This window comes from Phalangium opilio, unplaced genomic scaffold (genome assembly GCF_054372755.1).
Source record: "Phalangium opilio isolate 3A_F unplaced genomic scaffold, DU_Popi_V2 ptg000054l_1, whole genome shotgun sequence".
Lineage (NCBI taxonomy): Eukaryota > Metazoa > Arthropoda > Arachnida > Opiliones > Phalangiidae > Phalangium > Phalangium opilio.
Window position 1 is genome coordinate 2,911,688 of NW_028324173.1, and position 16,477 is coordinate 2,928,164.

At 38.4% G+C, this 16,477-nt stretch overlaps 1 non-coding gene and 19 pseudogenes across 1 annotated transcript; all 20 read left to right on the top strand.

The window, feature by feature from the left end:
• Positions 1–8,215: 8,215 nt before the first annotated feature.
• Positions 8,216–8,334, top strand: LOC149670480 (5S ribosomal RNA; annotated as a pseudogene).
• Positions 8,335–8,456: 122 nt separating this feature from the next.
• LOC149670481 (5S ribosomal RNA) lies at positions 8,457–8,575 on the top strand (annotated as a pseudogene).
• A 137-nt stretch (positions 8,576–8,712) lies between these two features.
• On the top strand, positions 8,713–8,831 carry LOC149670482 (5S ribosomal RNA; annotated as a pseudogene).
• A 123-nt stretch (positions 8,832–8,954) lies between these two features.
• On the top strand, positions 8,955–9,073 carry LOC149670483 (5S ribosomal RNA; annotated as a pseudogene).
• Positions 9,074–9,434: 361 nt separating this feature from the next.
• LOC149670484 (5S ribosomal RNA) lies at positions 9,435–9,553 on the top strand (annotated as a pseudogene).
• Positions 9,554–9,690: 137 nt separating this feature from the next.
• LOC149670485 (5S ribosomal RNA) lies at positions 9,691–9,809 on the top strand (annotated as a pseudogene).
• A 360-nt stretch (positions 9,810–10,169) lies between these two features.
• On the top strand, positions 10,170–10,288 carry LOC149670486 (5S ribosomal RNA; annotated as a pseudogene).
• Positions 10,289–10,648: 360 nt separating this feature from the next.
• On the top strand, positions 10,649–10,767 carry LOC149670487 (5S ribosomal RNA; annotated as a pseudogene).
• Positions 10,768–10,905: 138 nt separating this feature from the next.
• On the top strand, positions 10,906–11,024 carry LOC149670488 (5S ribosomal RNA; annotated as a pseudogene).
• A 123-nt stretch (positions 11,025–11,147) lies between these two features.
• Positions 11,148–11,266, top strand: LOC149670489 (5S ribosomal RNA; annotated as a pseudogene).
• Positions 11,267–11,403: 137 nt separating this feature from the next.
• On the top strand, positions 11,404–11,522 carry LOC149670490 (5S ribosomal RNA; annotated as a pseudogene).
• Positions 11,523–11,645: 123 nt separating this feature from the next.
• On the top strand, positions 11,646–11,764 carry LOC149670491 (5S ribosomal RNA; annotated as a pseudogene).
• A 600-nt stretch (positions 11,765–12,364) lies between these two features.
• Positions 12,365–12,483, top strand: LOC149670492 (5S ribosomal RNA; annotated as a pseudogene).
• A 1,616-nt stretch (positions 12,484–14,099) lies between these two features.
• LOC149670493 (5S ribosomal RNA) lies at positions 14,100–14,218 on the top strand (annotated as a pseudogene).
• Positions 14,219–14,580: 362 nt separating this feature from the next.
• Positions 14,581–14,699, top strand: LOC149670494 (5S ribosomal RNA; annotated as a pseudogene).
• A 138-nt stretch (positions 14,700–14,837) lies between these two features.
• Positions 14,838–14,956, top strand: LOC149670495 (5S ribosomal RNA; annotated as a pseudogene).
• A 137-nt stretch (positions 14,957–15,093) lies between these two features.
• LOC149670496 (5S ribosomal RNA) lies at positions 15,094–15,196 on the top strand (annotated as a pseudogene).
• Positions 15,197–15,318: 122 nt separating this feature from the next.
• LOC149670497 (5S ribosomal RNA) lies at positions 15,319–15,437 on the top strand (annotated as a pseudogene).
• Positions 15,438–15,792: 355 nt separating this feature from the next.
• LOC149670498 (5S ribosomal RNA) lies at positions 15,793–15,911 on the top strand. The gene has a single exon (XR_016367254.1). It is a non-coding gene; the product is annotated as a 5S ribosomal RNA (ribosomal RNA).
• Positions 15,912–16,273: 362 nt separating this feature from the next.
• LOC149670499 (5S ribosomal RNA) lies at positions 16,274–16,392 on the top strand (annotated as a pseudogene).
• Positions 16,393–16,477: the final 85 nt, after the last annotated feature.

Consider the following 16,477-nt stretch of genomic DNA (forward strand, 5'->3'; position numbering starts at 1 on the left):
ATTTGTCACCCATCTAGCCATACTAAGAATTAGGGCTACGACAAACAGTAGTCGAGTAATTAAGCTAATCGTAAACAAACAAACCCCTCCATAGGAAATACATTAGACTAAATTCTGGAGGCTCGTAACTCTGGTTCTACCAGAGATACGGGGATGTAAATAATGTGACCTTGACACAAATGTTCGGATAATTATAAAGGTCTTTGCATGTTCCAAGCAAAAAAAAACTTCGCGGTTTCGAACCTGTGGCCTTCCGGGAGTGAGGCGGATGCGATAACCGATACATTAAAGATATGTTATTATTTTTAATCGAAAGAACAGGGTCAAGTAATTAAGCAATACGTGAACAAACAAACCCCTCCATAGAAAATGCATTAGACTATACTTTGCAGGCTCGTAACTCTGTTTCTACTGGAGATACGGGGATGTCCTTAGGATATGTTATAGTCCAAATTGTCCCTCATCTAACCTTACTAAAAACATTGAGCTACGACAAACAAGGGCCGAGATATTAAGCAAAATTTTCGTCAACTTTGGTATCGTCTCACTTATTTTTATTATGTTACTTATGATTTTTGCACTAAACTTTGGAGGCTCATAACTCTTGTTCTACAAGAGATACTGGGATCTCCTTTGGATATGTTATAGTACTCTTTGCTCCCCATACAAGGATACTTTAAACTTGAGGCTACCTCAATATCGTCGTCAACTTATTTTTTGTCTCACTTATTGTTAGAAGGTTAATTTTGATTTTTGAAAATAAACTTTGCAGGCTCGTAACTCTGGTTCTACCAGAGATACGGGGATGTAAATAATGTGACCTTGACACAAATGTTCGGATAATTATAAAGGTCTTTGCATGTTCCAAGCAAAAAAAAAAAAACTTCGCGGTTTCGAACCTGTGGCCTTCCGGGAGTGAGGCGGATGCGATAACCGATACATTAAAGATATGTTATTATTTTTAATCGAAAGAACAGGGTCAAGTAATTAAGCAATACGTGAACAAACAAACCCCTCCATAGAAAATGCATTAGACTATACTTTGCAAGGCCCATAACTCTGTGTCTACTAGAGATACCGGGATGTCCTTAGGATATGTTATGGTCCAATTTGTCCTTCATCTAACCATACTAAAAACTTTGGGCTACGACAAACAGGGGCCGAGTACTTAAGCAAAACGTAAAGAAACAAACCCCCTCCATAGGAAATGAGTTAGACTATACTTTGCAGGCTCGTAACTCTGTTTCCACTGGAGACACGGGGATGTCCTTTGAGTATGTTATAGTCCAATTTGTCCCCCATCTAACCATACTAAAAACATTGAGCTTCGACAAACAGGGGCCGAGTAATTAAGCTAAACGTAAACAAACAACCCGTCCATAGGAAATGCATTAGACTATATTTTGCAGGCCCACAACTCTGTGTCTACTAGAGATAAGGCGATGTCCTTAGGATATGTTATAGTCCAAATTGTCCCCCATCTAACCATACTAAAAACATTGAGCTACGACAAACAGGGGCCGAGATATTAAGCAAAATGTTCGTCAACTTTGGTATCGTCTCAATTATTTTTATTATGTTACTTATGATTTTTGCACTAAACTTTGGAGGCTCATAACTCTTGTTCTACAAGAGATACTGGGATCTCCTTTGGATATGTTACAGTACTCTTTGCTCCCCATACAAGGATACTTTAAACTTGAGGCTACCTCAATATCGTCTTCAACTTACTTTTTGTCTCACTTATTGTTAGAAGGTTACTTTTGATTTTTGAAAATATACTTTGCAGGCTCGTAACTCTGTTTCTACTGGAGATACGGAGATGTCCTTTGAGTATGTTATAGACCAATTTGTCACCCATCTAGCCATACTAAGAATTAGGGCTACGACAAACAGTAGTCGAGTAATTAAGCTAATCGTAAACAAACAAACCCCTCCATAGGAAATACATTAGACTAAATTCTGGAGGCTCGTAACTCTGGTTCTACCAGAGATACGGGGATGTAAATAATGTGACCTTGACACAAATGTTCGGATAATTATAAAGGTCTTTGCATGTTCCAAGCAAAAAAAAACTTCGCGGTTTCGAACCTGTGGCCTTCCGGGAGTGAGGCGGATGTGATAACCGATACATTAAAGATGTGTTATTATTTTTAATCGAAAGAACAGGGTCAAGTAATTAAGCAATACGTGAACAAACAAACCCCTCCATAGAAAATGCATTAGACTATACTTTGCAAGGCCCATAACTCTGTGTCTACTAGAGATACCGGGATGTCCTTAGGATATGTTATGGTCCAATTTGTCCTTCATCTAACCATACTAAAAACTTTGGGCTACGACAAACAGGGGCCGAGTACTTAAGCAAAACGTAAAGAAACAAACCCCCTCCATAGGAAATGAGTTAGACTATAATTTGCAGGCTCGTAACTCTGTTTCCACTGGAGATACGGGGATGTCCTTTGAGTATGTTATAGTCCAATTTGTCCCCCATCTAACCATACTAAAAACATTGAGCTACGACAAACAGGGGCCGAGTAATTAAGCTAAACGTAAACAAACAACCCGTCCATAGGAAATGCATTAGACTATATTTTGCAGGCCCACAACTCTGTGTCTACTAGAGATAAGGCGATGTCCTTAGGATATGTTATAGTCCAAATTGTCCCCCATCTAACCATACTAAAAACATTGAGCTACGACAAACAGGGGCCGAGATATTAAGCAAAATGTTCGTCAACTTTGGTATCGTCTCACTTATTTTTATTATGTTACTTATGATTTTTGCACTAAACTTTGGAGGCTCATAACTCTTGTTCTACAAGAGATACTGGGATCTCCTTTGGATATGTTATAGTACTCTTTGCTCCCCATACAAGGATACTTTAAACTTGAGGCTACCTCAATATCGTCGTCAACTTACTTTTTGTCTCACTTATTGTTAGAAGGTTACTTTTGATTTTTGAAAATATACTTTGCAGGCTCGTAACTCTGTTTCTACTGGAGATACGGGGATGTCCTTTGAGTATGTTATAGACCAATTTGTCCCCCATCTAGCCATACTAAGAATTAGGGCTACGACAAACAGTAGTCGAGTAATTAAGCTAATCGTAAACAAACAAACCCCTCCATAGGAAATACATTAGACTAAATTCTGGAGGCTCGTAACTCTGGTTCTACCAGAGATACGGGGATGTAAATAATGTGACCTTGACACAAATGTTCGGATAATTATAAAAAAAAGCTTCGCGGTTTCGAACCTGTGGCCTTCCGGGAGTGAGGCGGATGCGATAACCGCTACACTAAAGATATGTTATTATTTTTTATCGAAAGAACAGGGTCAAGTAATTAAGCAATACGTGAACAAACAAACCCCTCCAGAGAAAATGCATTAGACTATATTTTGCAGGCTCGTAACTCTGTTTCTACTGGAGATACGGGGATGTCCTTTGAGTATGTTTTAGTCCATTTTGTCTCCCTCTAACCATACTAAAAACATTGAGCTACGACAAACAGGGGCCGAGAAATTAAGCTAAACGTAAACAAACAACCCGTCCATAGGAAATGCATTAGACTATATTTTGCAGGCCCATAACTCTGTGTCTACTAGAGATACGGGAATGTCCTTAGGATATGTTATAGTCCAATTTGTCTCCCATCTAACCAAAGGAGATCCCAGTATCTCTTGTAGAACTACAGTTATGAGCCTCCAAAGTTTAGTGCAAAAATCATAAGTAACATAATAAAAATAAGTGAGACGATACCAAAGTTGACGAACATTTTGCTTAATATCTCGGCCCTTGTTTGTCGTACCTCAATGTTTTTAGTATGGTTAGATGAGGGACATATTGGACTATAACATACTCAAAGGACATCCCCGTATCTCCAGTAGAAACAGAGTTACGAGCCTGCAAAGTATAGTCTAATGCATTTCCTATGGAGGGGGTTTGTTTCGTTTCGTTTTGCTTAAGTACTCGGCCCCTGTTTGTCGTAACCCAAAGTTTTTAGTATGATTAGAAGGGGGACAATTTGAACTATAACATATCCTAAGGACATCCCCGTATCTCTAGTAGACACAGAGTTATGGGCCTGCAAAGTATAGTCTAATGCATTTCCTATGGAGGGGTTGTTTGTTTACGTTTAGCTTAATTTTTCGGCGCCTGTTTGTCGTAGCTCAATGTTTTTAGTATGGTTAGATGGGGACAAATTGGACTATAACATACTCAAAGGACATCCCCGTATCTACAGTAGAAACAGAGTTACGAGCCTGCAAAGTATAGTCTAATGCATTTTCTATGGAGGGGTTTGTTTGTTCACGTATTGCTTAATTACTTGATCCTGTTCTTTCGATTAAAAATAATAACATATCTTTGGTGTAGCGGTTATCGCATCCGCCTCACTCCCGGAAGGCCACAGGTTCGAAACCGCGAAGTTTTTTTTTTATAATTATCCGAACATTTATGTCAAGGTCACATTATTTACATCCCCGTATCTCTGGTAGAACCAGAGTTACCAGCCTCCAGAATTTAGTCTAATGTATTTCCTATGGAGGGGTTTGTTTGTTTACGATTAGCTTAATTACTCGACTACTGTTTGTCGTAGCCCTAATTCTTAGTATGGCTAGATGGGGGACAAATTGGTCTATAACATACTCAAAGGACATCCCCGTATCTGCAGTAGAAACAGAGTTACGAGCCTGCAAAGTTTATTTTCAAAAATCAAAAGTAACCTTCTAACAATAAGTGAGACAAAAAATAAGTTGACGACGATATTGAGGTAGCCTCAAGTTTAAAGTATCCTTGTATTGGGAGCAAAGAACACTATAACATATCCAAAGGAGATCCCAGTATCTCTTGTAGAACAAGAGTTATGAGCCTCCAAAGTTTAGTGCAAAAATCATAAGTAACATAATAAAAATAAGTGAGAAGATACCAAAGTTGACGAACATTTTTCTTAATATCTCGGCCCCTGTTTGTCGTAGCTCAATGTTTTTAGTATGGTTAGATGGGGGACAAATTGGACTAAAACATACTCAAAGGACATCCCCGTATCTCCAGTAGAAACAGAGTTACGAGCCTGCAAAATATAGTCTAATGCATTTCCTACGGAGGGGTTGTTTGTTTACGTTTAGCTTAATTACTCGGCCCCTGTTTGTCGTAGCCCAAAGTTTTTAGTATGGTTAGATGGGGACAATTTGGACTATAACATATCCTAAGGACATCCTCGTATCTCCAGTAGAAACAGAGTTACGATCCTGCAAAGTATAGTCTAACTCATTTCCTATGGAGGGGGTTTGTTTCTGAACGTTTTGCTTAAGTACTCGGCCCCTGTTTGTCGTAGCCCAAAGTTTTTAGTATGGTTAGATGGGGGACAAATTGGACAATAACATACTCAAAGGACATCCCCGTATCTCCAGTACAAAACAGAGCTACGAGCCTGCAAATTATAGTCTAATGCATTTTCTATGGAGGGGTTTGTTTGTTCACGTATTGCTTAATTACTTGACCCTTTTCTTTCGATTAAAAATAATAACATATCTTTAGTGTAGCGGTTATCGCATCCGCCTCACTACCGGAAGGCCACAGGTTCGAAACCGCGAAGTTTTTTTTTATAATTATCCGAACATTTGTGTCAAGGTCACATTATTTACATCCCCGTATCTCTGGTAGAACCAGAGTTACGAGCCTCCAGAATTTAGTCTAATGTATTTCCTATGGAGGGGTTTGTTTGTTTACGATTAGCTTAATTACTCGACTACTGTTTGTCGTAGCTCAATGTTTTTAGTATGGTTAGATGGGGGACAAATTGGACTATAACATACTCAAAGGACATCCCCGTATCTCCAGTTGAAACAGAGTTACGAGCCTGCAAAGTATAGTCTAATGCATTTTCTATGGAGGGGTTTGTTTGTTCACGTATTGCTTAATTACTTGACCCTGTTCTTTCGATTAAAAATAATAACATATCTTTAGTGTAGCGGTTATCGCATCCGCCTCACCCCCGGAAGGCCACAGGTTCGAAACCGCGAAGTTTTTTTTTGCTTGGAACATGCAAAGATCTTTATAATTATCCGAACATTTGTGTCAAGGTCACATTATTTACATCCCCGTATCTCTGGTAGAACCAGAGTTACGAGCCTCCAGAATTTAGTCTAATGTATTTCCTATGGAGGGGTTTGTTTGTTTACGATTAACTTAATTACTCGACTACTGTTTGTCGTAGCCCTAATTCTTAGTATGGCTAGATGGGGGACAAATTGGTCTATAACATACTCAAAGGACATCCCCGTATCTCCAGTAGAAACAGAGTTACGAGCCTGCAAAGTTTTTTTTCAAAAATCAAAAGTAACCTTCTAACAATAAGTGAGACGAAAAATAAGTTGACGACGATATTGAGGTAGCCTCAAGTTTAAAGAATCCTTGTATGGGGAGCAAAGAGTACTATAACATATCCAAAGGAGATCCCAGTATCTCTTGTAGAACAAGAGTTATGAGCCTTCAAAGTTTTGTGCAAAAATCATAAGTAACATAATAAAATAAGTGAGACGATACCAAAGTTGACGAACATTTTGCTTAATATCTCGGCCCCTGTTTGTCGTAGCTCAATGTTTTTAGAATGGTTAGATGGGGGACAATTTGGACTTTAACATATCCTAAGGACATCCCCGTATCTCTAGTAGACACAGAGTTATGGGCCTGCAAATTATAGTCTAATGCATTTCCTATGGACGGGTTGTTTGTTTACGTTTAGCTTAATTACTCGGCCCCTGTTTGTCGTAGCTCAATGTTTTTAGTATGGTTAGATGGGGGACAAATTGGACTATAACATACTCAAAGGACATCCCCGTATCTCCAGTAGAAACAGAGTTACGAGCCTGCAAAGTATAGTCTAATGCATTTTCTATGGAGGGGTTTGTTTGTTCACGTATTGCTTAATTACTTGACCCTGTTCTTTCGATTAAAAATAATAACATATCTTTAGTGTAGCGGTTATCGCATCCGCCTCACTCCCGGAAGGCCACAGGTTCGAAACCGCGAAGTTTTTTTTTTTTGCTTGGAACATGCAAAGATCTTTATAATTATCCGAACATTTGTGTCAAGGTGACATTATTTACATCCCCGTATCTCTGGTAGAACCAGAGTTACGACCCTCCAGAATTTAGTCTAATGTATTTCCTATGGAGGGGTTTGTTTGTTTACGATTAACTTAATTACTCGACTACTGTTTGTCGTAGCCCTAATTCTTAGTGTGGCTAGATGGAGGACAAATTGGTCTATAACATACTCAAAGGACATCCCCGTATCTCCAGTAGAAACAGAGTTACGAGCCTGCAAAGTTTTTTTTCAAAAATCAAAAGTAACCTTCTAACAATAAGTGAGACAAAAAATAAGTTGACGACGATATTGAGGTAGCCTCAAGTTTAAAGTATCCTTGTATGGGGAGCAAAGAGTACTATAACATATCCAAAGGAGATCCCAGTATCTCTTGTAGAACAAGAGTTATGAGCCTTCAAAGTTTTGTGCAAAAATCATAAGTAACATAATAAAATAAGTGAGACGATACCAAAGTTGACGAACATTTTGCTTAATATCTCGGCCCCTGTTTGTCGTAGCTCAATGTTTTTAGAATGGTTAGATGGGGGACAATTTGGACTTTAACATATCCTAAGGACATCCCCGTATCTCTAGTAGACACAGAGTTATGGGCCTGCAAATTATAGTCTAATGCATTTCCTATGGACGGGTTGTTTGTTTACGTTTAACTTAATTACTCGGCCCCTGTTTGTCGTAGCTCAATGTTTTTAGTATGGTTAGATGGGGGACAAATAGGACTTGGGAATACTGCGTGCCGTTGGTTTTTCACTTTTGTTTTTTCTTTTAAATTCCACCCGATATGAAAAATGCAAACATATCTTCTTTTTGTTATTGTTTTATAAAGATGAAAGTTAATTAAATTCAAATTATTAACTAGCGCTCTCGGCAACGGCCATATCACGCTGAATACACCGGTTCTCGTCCGATAACCGAAGTTTAGCAGCGTCGAGCGCAGTCAGTACTTGGGAACACTGCATGCCGATGGCTTTTTCACTTTTGTTTCCTCTTAAATTCCACCAGATATGAAAAAACAAACATATCTTCTTTTTGTTATTGTTTTATAAAGATGAAGGTTAATTTGTCTCACTTAATTTAAATTCGAATTTTTAACTAGCACTCTCGGCAACGACCATATCACGCTGAATACAGCGGTTCTCGTCCGATCACCGAAGTTAAACAGCGTCGAGCGCAGTCAGTACTTGGGATGGAGACCACTTAGGAACACTGCGTGCCGTTGGCTTTTTCACTTTTTTTCCTCTTTTAAATTTTAATAGATATGAAAAAAGCAAACATATCTTCTTTTTTGTTATTGCTTTATAAAGATGAAAGTTAATTAAATTAAAATTATTAACTAGCACTCTCGGCTACGGCCATATCACGCTGAATACACCGGTTCTCGTCCGATAACTGAAGTTAAGCAGCGTCGAACGCAGTCACTACTTGGGAGGGAGACCACTTAGGAACACTGCGTGCCGTTGGCTTTTTCACTTTTTTTTCCTCTTTTAAATTTTAATAGATATGAAAAAAGCAAACATGTTTTCATTTTGTTATTGTTTTAAAATGATGAAGGTTAATTTGTCTCACTTAATTTAAATTCGAATTATAAACTAGCACTCTCGGCAACGACCATATCACGCTGAATACAGCGGTTCTCGTCCGATCACCGAAGTTAAGCAGCGTCGAGCGCAGTCAGTACTTGGGATGGAGACCACTTAGGAACACTGCGTGCCGTTGGCTTTTTCACTTTTTTTTCCTCTTTTAAATTTTAATAGATATGAAAAAAGCAAACATATCTTCTTTTTTGTTATTGTTTTATAAAGATGAAAGTTAATTAAATTCAAATTATTAACTAGCACTCTCGGCAACGGCCATATCACGCTGAATACACCGGTTCTCGTCCGATAACCGAAGTTAAGCAGCGTCGAGCGCAGTCAGTACTTGGGAGGGAGACCACTTAGGAACACTGCGTGCCGTTAGCTTTTTCACTTTTTTTTTCCTCTTTTAAATTCCAATAGATATGAAAAAAGCAAACATATTTTCTTTTTGTTATTGTTTTAAAAAGATCAAGGTTAATTTGTCTCACTTAATTTAAATTCGAATTATTATCTAGCACTCTCGGCAACGGCCATATCACGCTGAGAACACCGGTTCTCGTCCGATCGCCGACGATAGCAGCGTCGAGCGCAGTCAGTACTTGGGAATACTGCGTGCCGTTGGTTTTTCACTTTTGTTTCCTCTTTTAAATTCCACCCGATTTGAAAAAAGCACACATATCTTCTTTTTGTTATTGTTTTATAAAGATGAAAGTTAATTAAATTAAAATTATTAACTAGCACACTCGGCAACGGCCATATCACGCTTAATACACCGGTTGTCGTCCGATAACTGAAGTTAAGCAGCGTCGAGCGCAGTCACTACTTGGGAGGGAGACCACTTAGGAACACTGCGTGCCGTTGGCTTTTTCACTTTTTTTTCCTCTTTTAAATTTTAATAGATATGAAAAAAGCAAACATGTTTTCATTTTGTTATTGTTTTAAAATGATGAAGGTTAATTTGTCTCACTTAATTTAAATTCGAATTATTAACTAGCACTCTCGGCAACGACCATATCACGCTGAATACAGCGGTTCTCGTCCGATCACCGAAGTTAAGCAGCGTCGAGCGCAGTCAGTCTTTGGGATGGAGACAACTTAGGAACACTGCGTGCCGTTGGCTTTTTCACTTTTTTTTTCCTCTTTTAAATTTTAATAGATATGAAAAAAGCAAACATGTTTTTTTTGTTATTGTTTTAAAATGATGAAGGTTAATTTGTCTCACTTAATTTAAATTCGAATTATTAACAAGCACTCTCGGCAACGGCCATATCACGCTGAAAACACCGGTTTTCGTCCGATCACCGAAGTTAAGCAGCGTCGAGCGCATACAGTACTTGGGAATACTGCGTTCCGTTGGTTTTTCACTTTTGTTTCCTCTTTCAAATTCCACCAGATATGAAAAAAGCAAACATATCTTCTTTCTGTTATTGTTTTATAAAGATGAAAGTTAATTTAATTCAAATTATTAACTAGCACTATCGGCAACGGCCATAACACGCTGAATTCACCGGTTCTCGTACGATAACCGAAGTTAAGCAGCGTCGTGCGCAGTCAGTATTTAGGAGGGCGACCACTTAGGAACACTGCGTGCCGTTAGCTTTTTCACTTTTTTTCCTCTTTTAAATTCCAATAGATATGAAAAAATCAAACTCATTTTCTTTTTCTTATTGTTTTAAAAAGATGAAGGTTAATTTGACTCACTTAATTTAAATTCGAATTATTATCTAGCACTCTCGGCAACGGCCATATCACGCTGAGAACACCGCTTCTCGTCCGATCGCCGACGTTAGCAGCGTCGAGCGCAGTCAGTACTTGGGAATACTGCGTGCCGTTGGCTTTTTCACTTTTGTTTCCTCTTTTAAATTCCACCCGATTTGAAAAAAGCAAACATATCTTCTTTTTGTTATTGTTTTATAAAGATGAAAGTTAATTAAATTAAAATTATTAACTAGCACTCTCGGCAACGGCCATATCACGCTTAATACACCGGTTCTCGTCCGATCACCGAAGTTAAGCAGCGTCGAGCGCAGTCAGTCTTTGGGATGGAGACAACTTAGGAACACTGCGTGCCGTTGGCTTTTTCACTTTTTTTTCCTCTTTTAAATTTTAAAAGATATGAAAAAACCAAACATATCTTCTTTTTTGTTATTGTTTTAAAATGATGAAGGTTAATTTGTCTCACTTAATTTAAATTCGAATTATTAACTAGCACTCTCGGCAACGACCATATCACGCTGAATACACCGGTTCTCGTCCGATCACCGAAGTTAAGCAGCGTCGAGCGCAGTCAGTACTTGGGATGGAGACCACTTAGGAACACTGCGTGCCGTTGGCTTTTTCACTTTTTTTTCCTCTTTTAAATTTTAATAGATATGAAAAAAGCAAACATATCTTCTTTTTTGTTATTGTTTTATAAAGATGAAAGTTAATTAAATTAAAATTATTAACTAGCACTCTCGGCAGCGGCCATATCACGCTGAATACACCGGTTCTCGTCCGATAACTGAAGTTAAGCAGCGTCGAGCGCAGTCACTACTTGGGAGGGAGACCACTTAGGAACACTGCGTGCCGTTGGCTTTTTCACTTTTTTTTTCTCTTTTAAATTTTAATAGATATGAAAAAAGCAAACATGTTTTCATTTTGTTATTGTTTTACAATGAAGAAGGTTAATTTGTCTCACTTAATTTAAATTCGAATTATTAACTAGCACTCTCGGCAACGACCATATCACGCTGAATACAGCGGTTCTCGTCCGATCACCGAAGTTAAGCAGCGTCGAGCGCAGTCAGTACTTGGGATGGAGACCACTTAGGAACACTGCGTGCCGTTGGCTTTTTCACTTTTTTTTCCTCTTTTAAATTTTAATAGATATGAAAAAAGCAAACATATCTTCTTTTTTGTTATTGTTTTATAAAGATGAAAGCTAATTAAATTCAAATTATTAACTAGCACTCTCGGCAACGGCCATATCACGCTGAATACACCGGTTCTCGTCCGATAACCGAAGTTAAGCAGCGTCGAGCGCAGTCAGTACTTGGGAGGGAGACCACTTAGGAACACTGCGTGCCGTTAGCTTTTTCACTTTTTTTTTCCTCTTTTAAATTCCAATAGATATGAAAAAAGCAAACATATTTTCTTTTTGTTATTGTTTTAAAAAGATGAAGGTTAATTTGTCTCACTTAATTTAAATTCGAATTATTATCTAGCACTCTCGGCAACGGCCATATCACGCTGAGAACACCGGTTCTCGTCCGATCGCTGACGTTAGCAGCGTCGAGCGCAGTCAGTACTTGGGAATACTGCGTGCCGTTGGCTTTTTCACTTTTGTTTCCTCTTTTAAATTCCACCCGATATGAAAAAAGCAAACATATCTTCTTTTTGTTATTGTTTTATAAAGATGAAGGTTAATTTGTCTCACTTAATTTAAATTCGAATTTTTTACTAGCACTCTCGGCAACGGCCATATCACGCTGAGAACACCGGTTCTCGTCCGATCGCCGACGTTAGCAGCGTCGAGCGCAGTCAGTACTTGGGAATACTGCGTGCCGTTGGTTTTTCACTTTTGTTTCCTCTTTTAAATTCCACCCGATTTGAAAAAAGCACACATATCTTCTTTTTGTTATTGTTTTATAAAGATGAAAGTTAATTAAATTAAAATTATTAACTAGCACTCTCGGCAACGGCCATATCACGCTTAATACACCGGTTCTCGTCCGATAACTGAAGTTAAGCAGCGTCGAGCGCAGTCACTACTTGGGAGGGAGACCACTTAGGAACACTGCGTGCCGTTGGCTTTTTCACTTTTTACCTCTCCGTGTGACGTAGTCCAGGAGAGGTTCTGTAACGGCCTTGTCTGTCTCTGTGTGTGTGTGTGTGTGTGTGTGTGTGTCTGTCTGTCTGTCCGTTGTTACACCCACGTGACCGCGTTCGCAGTTTGCGTATCGGAGCAAACGTGTTCCCAATTTCCGGACCGCATTGTCAGTTCACAGAAATTTGGAAAATTGTATTTCTCTGCGTTGGCTACTCTATACTTGAGTTCTCAACACCACCATGTTTGGTCTTCGTCCATCCCACATGAACAGAAGTCTGGTATTTTTCTGCCTTCCAACACCACCCACCATCTTCTGTTCTTTGTCAATTCCACATTGACACCAGTCTGCACTTACACTGGCTTCTAACACCACCATCCACTGGTCTTCCGTCTATTTCACATAGACACCAATCTGTATCATTGGCTTCTACTCCATTATCATCGTTTGGTTTTAGGATATACGCGGCGATCAGCTAGGGTTACGAGAAACGTCTAGCCTCCCTAAGGTGGGATCTCCACCAAAGGTTTTCGCAATTGCGCTTTTTCCTTACTATTATAATGGAAACGAATCGTATATATACCCCAAATTTGAAAAAAGCGGGCAAGAGGGGTACCCGTCACTTTAAACGTCAATATTAGCAAAGTTTGAGATGATAATAGGTATAACTTTATTTTAAACGATTTAACTATTATTAATGTTAATTATTGAAGATTAAAATAATTAAAAATAATTATATTTATTTAAATATTAAAGATAAACCTCTCGTGCAAAGAGAGAGATTATCATTGCCTCCTATATCTACCAAGGCCCGTGCATGCGATATATTTCCTTCATTGCCTCCTATATATATCAAGGCCCGTGCATTGTGATATATTTCATTCATTGCATAAACATAAGCGAGATTGTTTTGGGAAAAAAATACTGCTTCCACTAATGGGTTTATACTCCTTGTTACTGTTGTATAGAGTAATCATGAGAAAAGCTTTAAAAATTACGAGAGGATAGACCTTTTTTATCCTCATTCAAAAATATTTTTTGGTTTCAAGATTGCTTTAAAAAATCCAAACGGTTAGGCATTGGTAAAAAAGACAAATGATATTTTTCAAATCTAATGAGATAACGCCCACCTAGTTGAAAATTGCCGTTTTTTTACCGCGGGAGCCATTCTTAATGAGAATTTCGATGCTAGTAGGTTGTCAATTAAACTACCGGTATATTATTGTTGTTGGAAATTGGATATTAAGTCAAATTAAGTGGTTGTAAAGAGCCAGCAGGTTTTTGCCACTTCTTTTTGTGAGTATTTGATTTTTATATGTAAAATGGAGGAAGATAATGTTGAGAGTAAGGATGAAATGCGGAAGCGCAAAGCGCGGGAAAGGATGAGGGCAAAAAGGTCGACGTTTTCATTGGATACTTAAGGTTATATAATCTTCTCGACACGGAGAGGTAATATTTTGGTTTTCCCGACTTGTTTTTCCTCTTTTAAATTTTAATAGATATGAAAAAAGCAAACATGTTTTCATTTTGTTATTGTTTTAAAATGATGAAGGTTAATTTGTCTCACTTAATTTAAATTCGAATTATTAACTAGCACTCTCGGCAACGACCATATCACGCTGAATACAGCGGTTCTCGTCCGATCACCGAAGTTAAGCAGCGTCGAGCGCAGTCAGTCTTTGGGATGGAGACAACTTAGGAACACAGCGTGCCGTTGGCTTTATCACTTTTTTTTCCTCTTTTAAATTTTAATAGATATGAAAAAAGCAAACATATCTTCTTTTTTGTTATTGTTTTATAAAGATGAAGGTTAATTTGTCTCACTTAATTTAAATTCGAATTATTATCTAGCACTCTCGGCAACGGCCATATCACGCTGAGAACACCGGTTCTCGTCCGATCGCCGACGTTAGCAGCGTCGAGCGCAGTCAGTACTTGGGAATACTGCGTGCCGTTGGCTTTTTCACTTTTGTTTCCTCTTTTAAATTCCACCCGATATGAAAAAAGCAAACATATCTTCTTTTTGTTATTGTTTTATAATGATGAAGGTTAATTAAATTCAAATTATTAACTAGCACTCTCGGCAACGGCCATATCACGCTGAATACACCGGTTCTCGTCCGATAACCGAAGTTAAGCAGCGTCGAGCGCAGTCACTACTAGGGAGGGAGACCACTTAGGAACACTGCGTGCCGTTGGCTTTTTCACTTTTTTTTTCCTCTTTTAAATTTTAATAGATATGAAAAAAGCAAACATATCTTCTTTTTGTTATTGTTTTATAAAGATGAAGGTTAATTTGTCTCACTTAATTTAAATTCGAATTTTTAACTAGCAATCTCGGCAACGGCCATATCACGCTGAATACACCGGTTCTCGTCCGATAACTGAAGTTAAGTAGCGTCGAGCGCAGTCGCTACTTGGGAGGGAGACCACTTAAAAACACTGCGTGCCATTGGCTTTTTCACTTTTTTTTCCTCTTTTAAATTATAATAGATATGAAAAAAGCAAACATGTTTTCATTTTGTTATTGTTTTAAAATGATGAAGGTTTATTTGTCTCACTTAATTTAAATTCGAATTATTAACTAGCACTCTCGGCAACGGCCATTTCACGCTGAAAACACCGGTTCACGTCCGATCACCGAAGTTAAGCAGCGTCGAGCGCATACAGTACTTGGGAATACTGCGTGCCGTTGGCTTTTTCACTTTTGTTTCCTCTTTCAAATTCCACCAGATATGAAAAAAGCAAACATATCTTCTTTTTGTTATTGTTTTATAAAGATGAAAGTTGATTTAATTCAAATTATTAACTAGCACTCTCGGCAACGGCCATAACACGCTGAATACACCGGTTCTCGTCCGATCACCGAAGTTAAGCAGCGTCGAGCGCAGTCATTACTTGGGAGGGAGACCACTTAGAAACACTGCGTGCCGTTGGGTTTTTCACTTTTTTTCCTCTTTTAAATTTTAATAGATATGAAAAAAGCAAACATGTTTTTTTTGTTATTGTTTTAAAATTATGAAGGTTAATTTGTCTCACTTAATTTAAATTCGAATTATTAACAAGCACTCTCGGCAACGGCCATATCACGCTGAAAACAGCGGTTTTCGTCCGATCACCGAAGTTAAGCAGCGGTGAGCGCATACAGTACTTGGGAACACTGCATGCCGATGGCTTTTTCACTTTTGTTTCCTCTTAAATTCCACCAGATATGAAAAAACAAACATATCTTCTTATTGTTATTTTTTATAAAGATGAAGGTTAATTAAGTTCAAATTATTAACTAGCACTCTCGGCAACGGCCATATCACGCTGAATACACCGGTTCTCGTCCGATCACCGAAGTTAAGCAGCGTCGAGCGCAGTCAGTACTTGGGAGGGCGACCACTTAGGAACACTGCGTGCCGTTAGCTTTTTCACTTTTTTTTTCCTCTTTTAAATTCCAATAGATATGAAAAAAGCAAACATATTTTCTTTTTGTTATTGTTTTAAAAAGATGAAGGTTAATTTGTCTCGCTTAATTTAAATTCGAATTATTATCTAGCACTCTCGGCAACGGCCATATCACGCTGAGAACACCGGTTCTCGTCCGATCGCTGACGTTAGCAGCGTCGAGCGCAGTCAGTACTTGGGAATACTGCGTGCCGTTGGCTTTTTCACTTTTGTTTCCTCTTTTAAATTCCACCCGATTTGAAAAAAGCAAACATATCTTCTTTTTGTTATTGTTTTATAAAGATGAAAGTTAATTAAATTAAAATTATTAACTAGCACTCTCGGCAACGGCCATATCACGCTTAATACACCGGTTCTCGTCCGATCACCGAAGTTAAGCAGCGTCGAGCGCAGTCAGTCTTTGGGATGGAGACAACTTAGGAACACTGCGTGCCGTTGGCTTTTTCACTTTTTTTTCCTCTTTTAAATTTTAAAAGATATGAAAAAACCAAACATATCTTCTTTTTTGTTATTGTTTTAAAATGAT